General features: G+C 44.1%; 1 protein-coding gene across 1 annotated transcript in view; it reads right to left on the reverse strand.

Moving 5' to 3' along the window:
- Positions 1-4495, reverse strand: part of syt3 (synaptotagmin III) — a 38718-nt gene extending 34223 nt beyond the window's left edge. Inside the window, exon 1 of the mRNA XM_086184664.1 lies at positions 4184-4495. The gene's annotated coding sequence lies outside the window, so the exon portion shown is untranslated. The remainder of the gene's footprint in view (positions 1-4183) is intronic.
- Positions 4496-13678: the final 9183 nt, after the last annotated feature.

The raw sequence follows: 13678 nt of genomic DNA on the forward strand, positions 1-13678 counted from the left end.
TAGTTACTCCTGTGTATCAAATAGATAAAGTTCAGGAAGTTGTCACAGAGTCGTCCGTCATTAGCAGCAGCGGTCAATCTTCCAGTCATAGCACTATCAACTGCACCTTCTCCATTGCACTACTGTACATAACTGTAATTATACCATCATAACTGTAATCATACAAAAGTATCGTAGTCATAGCCTGTATCTATAGTATTTATTCCATAACTTTATCCTTGCACTTTCCACTGTATTTACCTGTATCTACAGTATTATTCCATAACTTCATCCTGCACCTTCTGCTGCATTTACCTGTATCGATAGTACTTATTACTTAACTTCATTCTTGCACCTTTACTGTGTTTATACTGTACATAATTGTATTATTACTGCTAATGCACTTCTGGTTAGATGCTAACTGCATTTCGTTGACTGTACTATGACATGTGCAACGACAATAAAGTTGAATCTAATCTAATGAACAAACCTTTGGTATTGTTGGACGGTTTTGAGGTTTTGTTGTGTCAAATCACTGGACCCAATCAGGAAAGTAATTCAGTGTCAAATTATTTTCAGTGTGAATGTTATAAACAACTCTTGTTCAACTAATGCGGACCCATTTTATTAATCCTAGGCTGTTCTTGATTAAAGTCTATTTGGTGACTTTTGAAAGAGCTAACGTACAAAGCCAAACCATTCACTGTGCTAAGCTAACGGTCAGCTGGTCTCTGAGGGTCTCAGCTCCATGCAGCACAGAGGAGGGAAGGGGATCCGTCTTCCTCTCCTTAATCTAGACCTCTGCCTGTCTTTGTAGCAATGAAGTTTTTCCTCACAAATTCAGTTTATAATCAGATGCATTAGCATCTTCTGTGATCGGACACTGTCCTCTTCGAGATCCCTTCCAATTACCTCTGCTAAGGCAGTTCTGTTGGTGCTGGTTGTCTGAAAAACTACCCGGACAAATATCATGGAAGAGCCCATTACATTCATTTAAACGGTATTTCAAAAACTTTTTTTTTTTTTAACCACATGGTTTTACCTGAATTATTCAAACTGTCTTTGTATTCATTGTCTTAATTTTATCTAAAATTTTAAATCATAAGGGAACACGCCAACTTTTTAAGGGAAATATGCTTATTGTCCAACTTCCTCGAGGTCAGACAAGACGATTAAAGAGGGGGAACTAGAGGAAGTCCCATCACGGAAGAAGCTAATCAAACTGATTAGAAGATGCGTTTTTGAGAGACAGAAAAAAAAGTTAGTTGCAACAAAGACAGCGAGTAAAAGAGAAGAGCCCATCAGCAGAGACGGCTTCAAGGCTGCAATTTCAATCCTGCTCAGGTCTCCTTGAGCAAGGCAATAAACCCCTCCATCAATAGCAGCTAAATGTCTCATATTTAATAGCTCTGTCTGGCAGCCTTGACATCCTTGATCTAGCTGGTAGGCGATAAAGCAGATGAGGCGTTTATGTTTGTATCCCCTTATAATGAAGGGATCATTCTTGTATTTGTGCAAGGCGGACAGATTTGGATCCTCGGACCCTCGGGTGAGGCTGGAAGAAGGAAAAAAAATCCAACAAATCCAGAACAAACAAGAGCAGGAAAGCACCGCTACAACGTGAGGGAATAAAGCAACACGACACAGCAGACATGACTGCCATTTCTTATTGCTTCAGCATACATCAATAAAGATTTATCTAATATTGAAGATGCTCCCTCACTCTCTCTTTTTTTTTTTTTTTTTTTTTTTGCCAGTATGGGATTTCTTATATTTTGGCTCAGCTCCTCACTAAGAGGAATTCTAGTGGTTTTCCCCTTCGCTCAGGAAGTCCAATGAAAACAGCTACAAACAAACAGAAATCCCAGAGAAGGGGAATTTGATAAAAACCCAAGGGGCAGGTTTTTCAGGGATTATCTTAGAGAGCATGACTGAAATCTGGATGTGGGATCTGTCTCTGAGGGATGAATCACACACCTCGGCTGGGTTTAGGAATTACGGCGATACGGTGTTGGAAACACTGGCTGTCTGATGAATAATAAGGAGGAGGCATGCTTACTGCAAACCTGTGATTTATTGCAACTCCGTGTCATCATTTGGCATTACATTTTCCAGTCATATACTGTAGTTGTCGGCGTGCTGAATAAATAATGTAGAATGTGAGCCTGCGATATTTTTTTATTTTCCCGTTAAGTAGATCTGGGTCAATATTATTAGATGTTGCAGTAGAAACAGTAGTAACACCTTCAGGTTTCCTCAATCTTTTTTGTTTCTGAATTGCATTCTCTTCACCTCCTCGAAGTTTAACCTTAATAGAAATGTTTATTGCATAAATGTCCAACAATTTTTGATGGGCAGAAAATGAGCACCTTAATAATTCAGCATTAACTGAGAAAAGTCAGACCCCTTTGAGAACATAATTCATGTGTAGACAAAGGAGACTAATCCATTTGATATACTTAATAGGATGTTTCATTCACTGAACCAGCTTTCAGGCCTTTCTATCTGCCGCCGTGCTCCTTCTTTTGTTTTCATCCGTACCTGGAAGTCATCTTTAATGGAATGTCTCATCATTAACCCAAAATGCTTTTGCTGTTAATACAAATGGAGGTGAATTTCACGGTGATTCGACTAAAAACATGTCACCTCCAGTGGGCTGACAGGCGTGTGACTTGGCCCTGTGACCTGCTCCCCTCCGCTGCACACTTTTGATGCTGTCTGCTCTGCTGTACCTCTGCTGGGTCGTATCATGTTGTGCACCGCCTCAAATCGATGTACTTGTGTATCCTTAGATCATCCACCATTGTCAGGACTATCCCGGATTCATAGAGGTCGTGAACCCTCTCCACCGGCGCCGGCATAACCTCTTTTTTTTTGTTTTGCATCACTTCCTTTCAAGGCCAAAAGGATGTCTGTCTGAGACACTGCTATCATTGTGCCTCTCTGCTCATTTGGCCGTGACGGATTGATGCACAAGGGTAAACAGGGCTACTACATCTTTTGGGTTACTCCAGAGGAGCGGTACTGTGTCTCAGCGGGACAGAGGAGGCGCCGTATGAGACCAAGATTGAGCATGGGGATATTAATGTCTATTGACTAGAGGTAATAGCTTTTGCTGAGCCTCAGCCTCGAGGTTGTTCCAATTTAGCCTGTCCCATAATAGCTCCCGGACATCCTTTCAGCAAATAAATAACATAAGGTGGGAAATAGAAGGCCTTGATATCTACTTACCACCATATATCTTTATATAAACATGTAATCAAGGCACCCCTTCACATCCATGCAGACACCGACTCCTTTTATCTCTACCTATTTTTGTCCCACGTTCACACATATGCAAGGTTTCCGTTCACAGCTCTGCACCACTCTTGGTTCCAGCCGTGTGAATTATCTATAACGTGGACCAGGAAATAGAGGAGCAAGCGGCCCGGCCAGGAACCCTGGGATAGTGGTGCTGCTCTTCCTGTCTCTTGTAGAGCCAGTGGAGCTGCAGACCTATTTACAGACAGGGAGTGTTGTCTCACACACACACACACACACACACACACAGCAGCCCCTCACTTCATTTTTCACCTACCGCTATGTGGTGAGTCAGTGTGTCTCAGTGGTTGGGGTGCTTCTCTGCCATTTGCATAAATATGGTTCTCTGTGGTGGAGAGGCAGAGTGCCTTTGATGGTAAGGGAGGGGGGGTAGGGTGTGGGTGGAGGGGGGAATTACGCACGTCTTACGCACGTCAACCTGTCTTCTGTCTTTGGCGTGCTTGTGCGCGTAACCCCCCCCCCCCCCCCCCCCATGTCTGTTCGCCTAATTATAATAGCTTTTATGTGAGAAAGAGAGGGGAAGAAAAAAGTTGAACCATCATGATCAGGGAGGATAGCTGCAACTGATACACTTGTAATAACAGCCCGCATAAGCTAGTAGCGCCTGCATGCGTCCACACTACAGGAGCTGGTAACACAGAACGGCTGGTTGCAATATGGAAGGGTGATGCACAAATAATCTGCATTAAAAATTTATAGAAAACAGACACATGCTGTCAGATTCGGGGCATCTTCAGCAGAGCTCAGTGCGGGATGCAGGATCAAAGGATTCGAGCAGCCGAACATCGTGGATAACACAGATGCTCCCCCCCCCCCCCCCCCCACCACCACCACCACCACAACCACACCACCCCCTCTTACAGGAGTAAGAATCGCCTCCTACCTTGCAGGAACCGCCGTCTCCCTCTCCGTCCAGTTTCCTATTTAGCTTCTCGGATGTTTAAGTCAGATGCGACGCTTGTAAAGGGGCATTCCGCCCTCTTTCGCTCGGTCCATCCCCCTCCTCTCTCTCTCGCTCTCTCTCTCTCTCTAAAAACCGAGAATGGAACCCCGCAACCGAGACCAAGATATATGATACCTTCCCTCTTTTCCCTCCCGGTCCCTGTGTTCTTCACTTAAATTTTTCTCCCCTCCTTGTGCATTTCCATCCTCTCTCTTTCACTATCCCCTCCCTCTTTCTCACTCACTCTCTCTCTCTCGGTTGCTCGCTCTCCTTTTTCCCTCCCTGTGCTCTGAATACTAATACTCTGTCTCTCCTCTCACTGCCTCTACAGTCCGGCCAGTGCTAAAGACATACTGATGTATGTGAGGTAGATGGATAGGCTGTGTGTGTGTGTGTGTGTGTGTGTGTGTGTGTGTGTGTGTGTGTGTGTGTGTGTGTTAGTCCACTTTCAGGGACACAAAAGTGTGTCCCTAATTAAAACACTGATTTTTGGGTCAGTGATTAAGGTTAATTTCCACAATTTAAAAAAAAAGTCTATAAACAAACGTGTGTGTGTGTGTGTGTGTGTGTGTGTGTGTGTGTGTGTGTGTGTGTGTGTGTGTGTGTGTGAAGCGTCGATAAGCTGGGGGGAGGGGGGGTGCCTGGTGATGAGGAGGGTAATGACCACTCTCTGCCCAGAGGGTACATGAATGGTTTAGAGGAGCCCAGGATCTTATTTGTTCTTATTAGAGCTGTGATTAGATAATAATACTCCTGCAGATGCCCCCAGAGATAAGGTGGCGTGGGTGGGGGGGCATGTGAAATGCTGCTTTTTTCTAATGGTGGCAACAACTGGAGGAGGTGGGGATGGGGGAGTGTGAGTAGGAGGTGTTGCTTAGACGTCAGGCAGTGGAGATGGAAAGGAGGGCCGATGTTCGGATGCGAGCCAAGAAAAAGGACACGGCTCCTGGCTTGTTTGTGTGCAGGTGATAATGTGTGTGTGTGTGTGTGTGTGTGTGTGTGTGTGTGTGTGTGTGTGTGTGTGTGTGTGTGTGTGTGTAAACCACGGCTAGCAGCAGAGGTATACAGGGGCCATGATCTAGTTAGAATGAGACACAGTCTTATTGGAGTTATGATTTGATTATGATATTCCTGCAGGCCTCGCATGAGTAGAGAGGAGGCACATAAAAATGTTCCTCTGTTTTATGGTAACATCAGTGGCGGGATAATGAGGACCCTCCATGCTTGCACAGGAATAGATTTAGACATTGCATGAAAGTGGTTGCACTTAAAATGGTGTCCCTCAGGGTACCCTTTGTGTTCCTTGACTTATTTCTAGAGGCGAGCCACACAGCAATTTTAGGAAAACTGTAATGCAATTATCATTTGATTTGTAGATCAGCCAGTGAGAAAAAGATAGCCCTCCCCAGAAAAAAAACAACCATGAATATCGTCAATGCGAGCACAGACAACAGCTTATATTGATGTTTAAATGGCACATGAGATGTAGTGGCGCTCGTATTTATGACCACTGGAGATAAACAAATCAGTCGACATCAATATATGGCGAAGAGGGGGGGACCGTGTGGTGGATGAGTCATATAAACACCAGACTTTATTACAGGAGATTGCTGTTTTGTTTTTTTGTTTTTTTTTCATTGCAAGATTTTAAAAAGTATGAACCCAATCCCCCACCCAAGGGACTTGCATATCCCAAACCAGACCGTAACCATAGTGTTTACACACCAATGTGATGAATATTCATTTGTAATGGCAGCGCAAGGATGCAGCATCAGTCTGCTGACAAAATTTGGCTGAGCAGTTTTTTTGTTTTTTTGTTTTTTTTTACAAGAGCACATGCAGGTCCCAGTGCATGCCACACCCGCCCCTGGGACCGTCAGAGAAGGCCGAGAGGGCAGGCAAGGTCATTAGAGCACTTCTCAACAAAAACAAAGTAATAGTGGACCGACTGCACACTACGGGGTCGCTTACAGCAACTACACGAGCCTAAACTGATAAAGTTAAAGTTACGGACTGTTAAGTTTGAGGGTCTACATCAGGGGTTTTAACAAAGAGCCACCTCAGAAAAACCTGACTGTCTAAGTCACCCTGTTATGAGCAAAATTCAAACTGCAGTAGTGTAACCTGCTCAAGGAAGCTCAGCTTTATTCTCTTTATTTTGTCGACCATTGTCAGCCATCGTGTGCAAAGGAGTAGCGCTCGACATTTACTGCATAACAAGATGTCAGACACAGACCTGATTATCAAGAACCGACAAATGATCTCAAAAGAAGAGATCTGATGGACTAAACTGCTCAGCCCATGCCTAAACTAAATATGACAGTGTCGGAACAGGTTTCTGCTTGAGACCTTTAGGTACAGTTATTTGGATGCTTGTATCATTTCAATATGTTGAAAGTGTAAAAAGGTAGTCTAAGAAACAAATCTAAATCTAATGATGTCATTTCCCCTTGGCAGAGGTATTTACGGATGCATAGAACCTTGTACAGCATCAACCCCTTTACATCAACCTTTACACTTTGGCATTTGTCTTTTTCTGTCCTTTATTATTCATTTCATTTAAACCCCTCTCTTCCCATCTTAATTTTTTTTTCCATAATCAGATTATTTTCCACTTGAGCACTGACATTTCATTGTGAATCTGCTTGGAGAAAGCGGGAGGTGACCATGGTCATGTTGGCTTCTCTAGCATTCATCGTCCTCCGCTTATCCAGTTGGTCCGGGTCACGGGGGCAGCAGCCTCAGCAAGGAAGCCCCGACTGTCCTCACCCAAGCCACTTCCACCAGCTCTTCCAGGGGAATCCCGAGGTGCTCCCAGGCCAGCCAAGAGATATAATCCCTCCAGCGTGTTCTGGGTCGGCCCAATGCCTCCTCCCAGTCTGACTTGCCTGGAACACCTCCCGAGGGAGGCGTCCAGGGCGCATCCTCACCAGATGCCTGAACCACCTCAACTGACTCCTCTCGACATGGAGGAGCAGCGGCTCTACTCTGAGTCCCTCCTGAATGACTGAGCCTCTCACCCTGTCTCTAAGGGAGAGCCCAGCCACCCTGCGGAGGAAACTCATTTTGGCCGCTTGTATTGCGATCTTGTTCTTTCGGTCATTACCCAAAGCTCATGACCACAGGTGAGGGTTGGACCGTAGATTGACCGGTAAATCGAGAGCCTGGCCTTTTGGCTTAGCTCCTTCTTCACCACAACCAGTCGGTTTAGTGCCCACATCGCTGCAGACGCCGCCCCAATCCACCTGTCAATCTCCCGCTCCATCCTACCCTCACTTGTGAACAAGATCCCAAGATACTTAAACTCCTCCCCCCCGACCTGGAGTCAGCAGGCCACCCTTTTCCGGCTGAGGACTTGGAGGTGCTGACACTCATCCCAGCCGCTTCACATTCAGCTGCGAACTGTCCCAGGAAGAGCTGGAGGTCGTGGCCTGATGAAGCTAAGAGGACCACATCATCCGCAAAAAGCAGAGACCACATCCTCCTGCCACCAAACTCCATCCAGCTCTGCCGAGAAATTCTGTCCACAAAAGTTATGAACAGAACCGATGGCAAAGGGCAGCCTTGGTTGAGTCCAACCCTCACTGGGAACAAGTCCGACTTACTGCCGGCAATGTAAACCAGACTCTCACGCCTCCAGTAGAGAGACTGAATGGCCCTTTGTAAGGGGCCATCCACCCCATACTTGCGGAGTACCCCAACAGGGTGCTCCTGGGAACAAGGTCATAAGTGGACTGGTTAGGCAAACTCCCATGCCCCCTCCAGCACCCTAGCGAGGGTGAAGAGCTGATCCACGGTTCCACGGCTGGGACAAAAACCACATTGTTCCTCCTCGATCTGAGGTTCGACTATTGCCCTGACCCTCCTCTCCAGTACCCTGGTGTAGACCTCTCTGGGGAGGCTGAGGTGTGTGATCCCCTAATAGTTGGAACACACCCTCTGGTCCCCTTTCTCAAAGATGGGGACCACCACCCAAAAGCCACCGTCCACGCAATGTTGCTTCCCTGGCATATTTGCCAGAATTACTAGGGCAAGTTTGAGGTTATGTGTCGTATAGGAAAAATGCTTGTGACAAGTAGGAGGATATAGCCTTTTGTGCAGTGGCGAGGAAACTTAATTGGAATGTCAGCAGGATACTCAGCGATGTCCAGCTCTCTCACAAATCACATCTATCAACAAAATCTCATTGAATCTATCAGACAAAATAATTAGGGGGTGGTCTGTTGTCTAATGGGGATGTAATCCATTGGGCTAATGAGTTGAAAACGTGTGATCGCCTGCATCAGGTTTCCTGTCTGCTGGCGGCTGAGACACAGCCAACTTCGGTGGTTATATAAGGAAAGTCGTTCCTCTGCCCCTCAAGATGTTCGTTGCATATGGGCTTGCTGCCATAAGAAATTAACATGATGAACAGTGTGTACTTTTGAATCGTCTTCTCAGCGTGATGTATAGCTGAGTCTTCAAGGTCGTCATTGCTGTCTCCGGGCATGCTTTTTCCCATTCTCACACTCTCTGTCTCTGCAGATATTTGTCCTTCAGACTACAGATGTCGTATTATTGCACTGCAGAGAAATTAGGACATTTATGGTTAAAAACTGAATGCCTTAATCGCTTTAAGCCGAGGAAGTCCTCCTGCTGTGAGTTCTGTTGTCAGGATGGAGGCAGGCACCTTCATATTTAAAGACAGCACACTGATGAATTAATCATCCTCCCAGTCTGTGCTAAAACAACACCTAATGCACAGCTCAGAGAACATCTTGGCCTTATTATAACTTTTAGTATGGCAACTGTGCATGCAAAAATCATTCAGGATTTTTTGTTTTTTTTAAAGAAATACAACACTAAGTGAATCCAAATATTGTGCATTTTATCCTGCTAATGGAAAGCAAAGATAAAGATTTCTAGATTGGTCCAGAAGCCACATTTAAAAGTGGTCACACTAATGGAGCTCTCAGGTCTAATGTTCCTGCTGAGCATTCAGCCATCACTCCAAAGATTTTATCACACTAGAAAAAAAAGAAATTAAAAAAATCTTGGTCAATCTTTATATCGAGCAATCTACCAGATGGATAAAACATCTCAGAGGTACTTTTACTTAATGATTGATTACACTGACCACTTAATAATATCCCTGCCCCATTACTTTTAATAAAATTATAACTTATGACATATTTCCCTCACAAGTTAATCAGGAAATTATATTAAAGAAAACACATCCCACCTCTTACACCTCATGATGAAATGTTCGTCTTCCAACAGTCGTTCAACACACGTTTCTTGACACCTTCTACCCTTTCCTCGCAAATGTAAACACTGAATTCAACTTTGAAACCACATTCACAAATATCCAGACTCCTTTCATCAACCAGACATGCTGTCAGATTTTTACACGTATCAGAAAAAAAAAAATGAGAACACCCTGTTAAAGGTGCGTAGCTCCACAAAAAGAAGCTCATGGTTTACATAAATAAAAGTTCACATTTTTAAAAAATAAATGTGAAATATTTCAGAATTAAGTGGTTTGAACTCTGACTCTACAAAATTAAGTCCTGAAAAAACACATTGGGAACGTAATTTGGAGACTGGCTTCCGCGCTCACGGTTTTGAGACGTGGGTGGAAGGTTTCAAATGTGTCTCGCCTCAGTGTTGAGGCGTGGTGTCTAAGCTATGACAGCTAAGCTAGACTTATGTTTAACGCTTGCTTCCTGTGCTTAGCGTTTTATGATAAGAGTGCTTAGACTTCTACAGAAAGGGTCAATGAAATCTGCAAATTGTGTCTTCCAAAGGTGAGAATTGTTTATGATTTTTTTTCCCCAAACAATCTATTCATAAACTGGGTTTAAGGCATATTTGGCTCAGAAAATGAGCTTTAATGTTTTAGCAATTCAGAAATCCAGCAAACATGTTGTACATCCCATCTATTCAACAGATTTACACCTCATGATGTAATGTTATCTTCCCTGTCATCATTCTGGAAACAGTAATAGTAATCGAAGGATGCAGGATGGAAAAATAGCTGTGTTTGGAACCCTGCAGCGAGCGATGATTGACTGATAAATGAGAGTAAACAGTGACCTCTGTTAACTGTCACAGCAGAGCACAGAGAAAGGCTGAGACGCCCAACAGAAGAGGACAGGGACCCATAGAGAGGAGACGGAACAACGGAGAGGAGAAGAGAGGAGAGTTAAACAAACAGGATTAAGAGAGGAAAGTAAAAGCTTGGCCAGCGGCAGCAGTCCCTGTCAGACCACAGACGTCGTTTCCTTTACGACATGCGCTGGCATGACATTATCTGGCTTATGTGGGGCAAATTATCCACTCCTGCAAGTGCACACGTAACTCACTGAGACAATTGCTATCACACATGCATGATATACAACAGCTGAAGTACATACATACATTTGAAGACGCAGGGAAGGAAAGTGATGCCGCGGGGGGAAGAGCCTGCAGAAAGACAGGAGCAGGAGAGTGAGTAAGACTAAGGTCATGTAGTTGGGCAAAATGTGTCGCAGTCCAAGTTTTAATGTAATGTGTTTATGAATACACATTAGAGCAGCTGCGCCTTGGGATGTAGAGCAGGTCAGCCAGATTTTTTTTTTATTTATTTTTTTTTATTACAGCCCTCAGTCTTCAAACGACCTGCAGGCAAGACTTAATCAAGACTCCCTGATCTCTGGAACCAGTTTTAAACTGCAATTAACAGTTAAAGCTACAGTCCATCATATTTTCATACAAATGAACATTCCTGACATTCAAGCTGTCGCCAAATAAATCCACTCAATGCTCAGGAAGCTCATTGCAGCCGAGTAAATCTCTGCATTTCACAAACCAGGTGGCAACATCCCTGCCCTGCCGGGAGCAGGCATATTTCACAGCAGAGCTGGCTACTTTCAGTTAGCGTTTCGCTAACTTGATTGTGGATGAATGATTTAACTGTGGTCCTCTTGTCTTACTTCTCAACTGCGTGGGACTAAATTCCCATGAAGAAAGAAGTTATTTCGTGGGAGTTGCATGACGTGACCTGGAGCAATTTATCCACCGTTATTGTGCCTGGAACAATAACAACCGAGTGGACGACAGCCAGGATGACTACCTCCAGCTAGCTTTTCCCAACTTGAACGTGGATAAAGAACTCAATCACCGACCTCTTACAACTCAACAAACGTTATCACAACAAATGGATCATATCTTGACAGTGATGCGAGTCGTTTTGCAGAGATTGTGTGACATTCTTTACAATCATCCACATTTTTATAGCTGAAGCATTAACGTTGGAGTAGCCGCGAGGGGAACATTAATCACTATACGTTAAAGAATTGACTCTTCAGGCCTTTTTGTCTGTTTGTGTTATCTGCAACAAGTCCTCCCATCCATACGGCTACAGAAATGTTTCGACCCCCTGAAATAGCACGATTAGATTTAAACCCAAAACACAAAAGGGTCACGTTCAAGTCCCCCTTATGCAAGGCACTGAAACTCTAACCACTTCTAAGTTCTTTGGCCATCGTTATTTGAACACGAATGAATGAGTGGATGTGTGGGAAAGTGCTTTGAATGGTCACAAATTGTGACTTTATTAATGTAACGAAAAGAAAAATAGCACTGAAAGAATCATTCAGGGCCGGTGGTTCCTACAGGCTTTCTTCGAATAATTAATCACATTGACACACCAGAAGCACGCTCAAAGAGCACAGACTTCCGCCAAGGTTCAGGCAATATTTCCTGAAATATTGATAAAAATGTCTGGAGATGTTTTTATTTTTATGAATATTAATATATCTGGACCCAATGTTTGATTGACATTTTTTTTAGCACACTATGTTATAAATGATGCCGACTCACCGCTCAAATATTCCATGAAGAAACAAAACAGACACAAATAGAAGTCAGAAGACAGAAGTGTTAGTCAAGTGTTCTGCAGACACCAACAGAAGGGAATCGACAGCGATGCTCCACCTGCAGTGAGAGCCGATGCTAACTGCTTAGTCCAGTTTTAAGGATTCAGCAAACTCTTGAACTCCAGCTCGTGTCTTACAAATTATGCGTGTAATTAACTCAATTTTAACGTTACGAGAGACACAAGACTGCTGAGAGGTTAGTGCCTGTGTTCTAAAGGAGTCCATTTTATTTCTGAACCCATGCAGTGTTAAATGTGGGTGGGTTTTTTTTTTTGTCTGCAGGCGCACTCGTGATTCCTTGCATTAATTTGGGAAGAAAAAAAAAAAAACTCCCCCGGGAACATATTTGAGTGGACCCCTCGTGGGTTTGGACTGAGTCCTGAATGTCTACAATGCTAATTGCTTTACCATCATTGTCATGGGTTTAATGACCAATCCAAATCGACTTAAAGACGACCAATTACCACGGCTGGTTTGAGAGATTTCCATTCTCCTCTGCTGAATTACTTGGGTCCTGCGTCCCTCTTGGCAAGGCAAGACAGAAGAGACGGACACAGACATCATTTTTTAAGGTGTCTCTGTCCGTCTTCTCTGTCTTGTCTGGCCAAAGGCGACAGACTTTCGAAGTTTAACTGTCTCAGCACGACCAATAAAATAAATTCCTGCGGCAAACCAAGAGAAAGGGTGCTGTCCAACAAAGATTTAAAAGCAAATTAGTTAACAACCTTTTTTTTGCTAATGGCCAAGCATCACTCGACCCTAAAGGTCAAGAAACACAAGCCGTCAGATGACCGTCCAGGCTGTAAAGCAGCAGCCAAATGAGATACGTGGTTGTGTTTGTGTCACAGAAGCTATGGCAGTGCCTTCATACAGTAAACAACACAATTAATTACCATAGCAACCATGGCCCAGGCAGACCCCAGAGATCTGTGTGTCACGCAGCAGGGTCTCCCCAGTGAGTCTTTATCAAGGTAAACCATGAGTGTCCTGTGAGCCAGTGACACAATGTGGGTAGACTGTTGTCATGGAAACTGTTCTACGTCGATAATAAGGAGATTGTTTATTCTCGGCAAGCCGCCAGTATTATTAGATGTTAAAACAGGGTTATGTGTTGGTTCTGAAAAATGTTATTTTTGACACAGACTCATTTGGATGGCTCACTATGATATTTGGCTGGTTATAAGTTGTATAGTCGTCCAAGAACCAGAGAAGTTTGTCCTGGTTCAAAGTTGGCATCCGGGCGGGTTGGCGCCAGCCGCAGGAGTCACGCAACAGACGGCGTTTCTGAACCTGACCCAAGTGTTTTACCTTCTTAATCCAGATCTTAACTGCAAAGACACATCGTTGAACATTATTCTGAATTTCATAGCAGGAAAATGCTGTCAATGAATAATGAAAAAGTTTTCTACACTACAAAACAACACTGACTACTGCCCAGAGGCTCCATGGAACAGCCACACACACACACGCACACACACACACACACACGCACACACACACACATGCACACTCATCAACAAAGGTTCAAGGACCCTCT

Source organism: Aulostomus chinensis, chromosome 18 (genome assembly GCF_037954235.1).
Source record: "Aulostomus chinensis isolate RoL2024-O1b breed Wild chromosome 18, RoL_Achi_v1.0, whole genome shotgun sequence".
In the NCBI taxonomy this organism is placed as follows: Eukaryota; Metazoa; Chordata; class Actinopteri; order Syngnathiformes; family Aulostomidae; genus Aulostomus; species Aulostomus chinensis.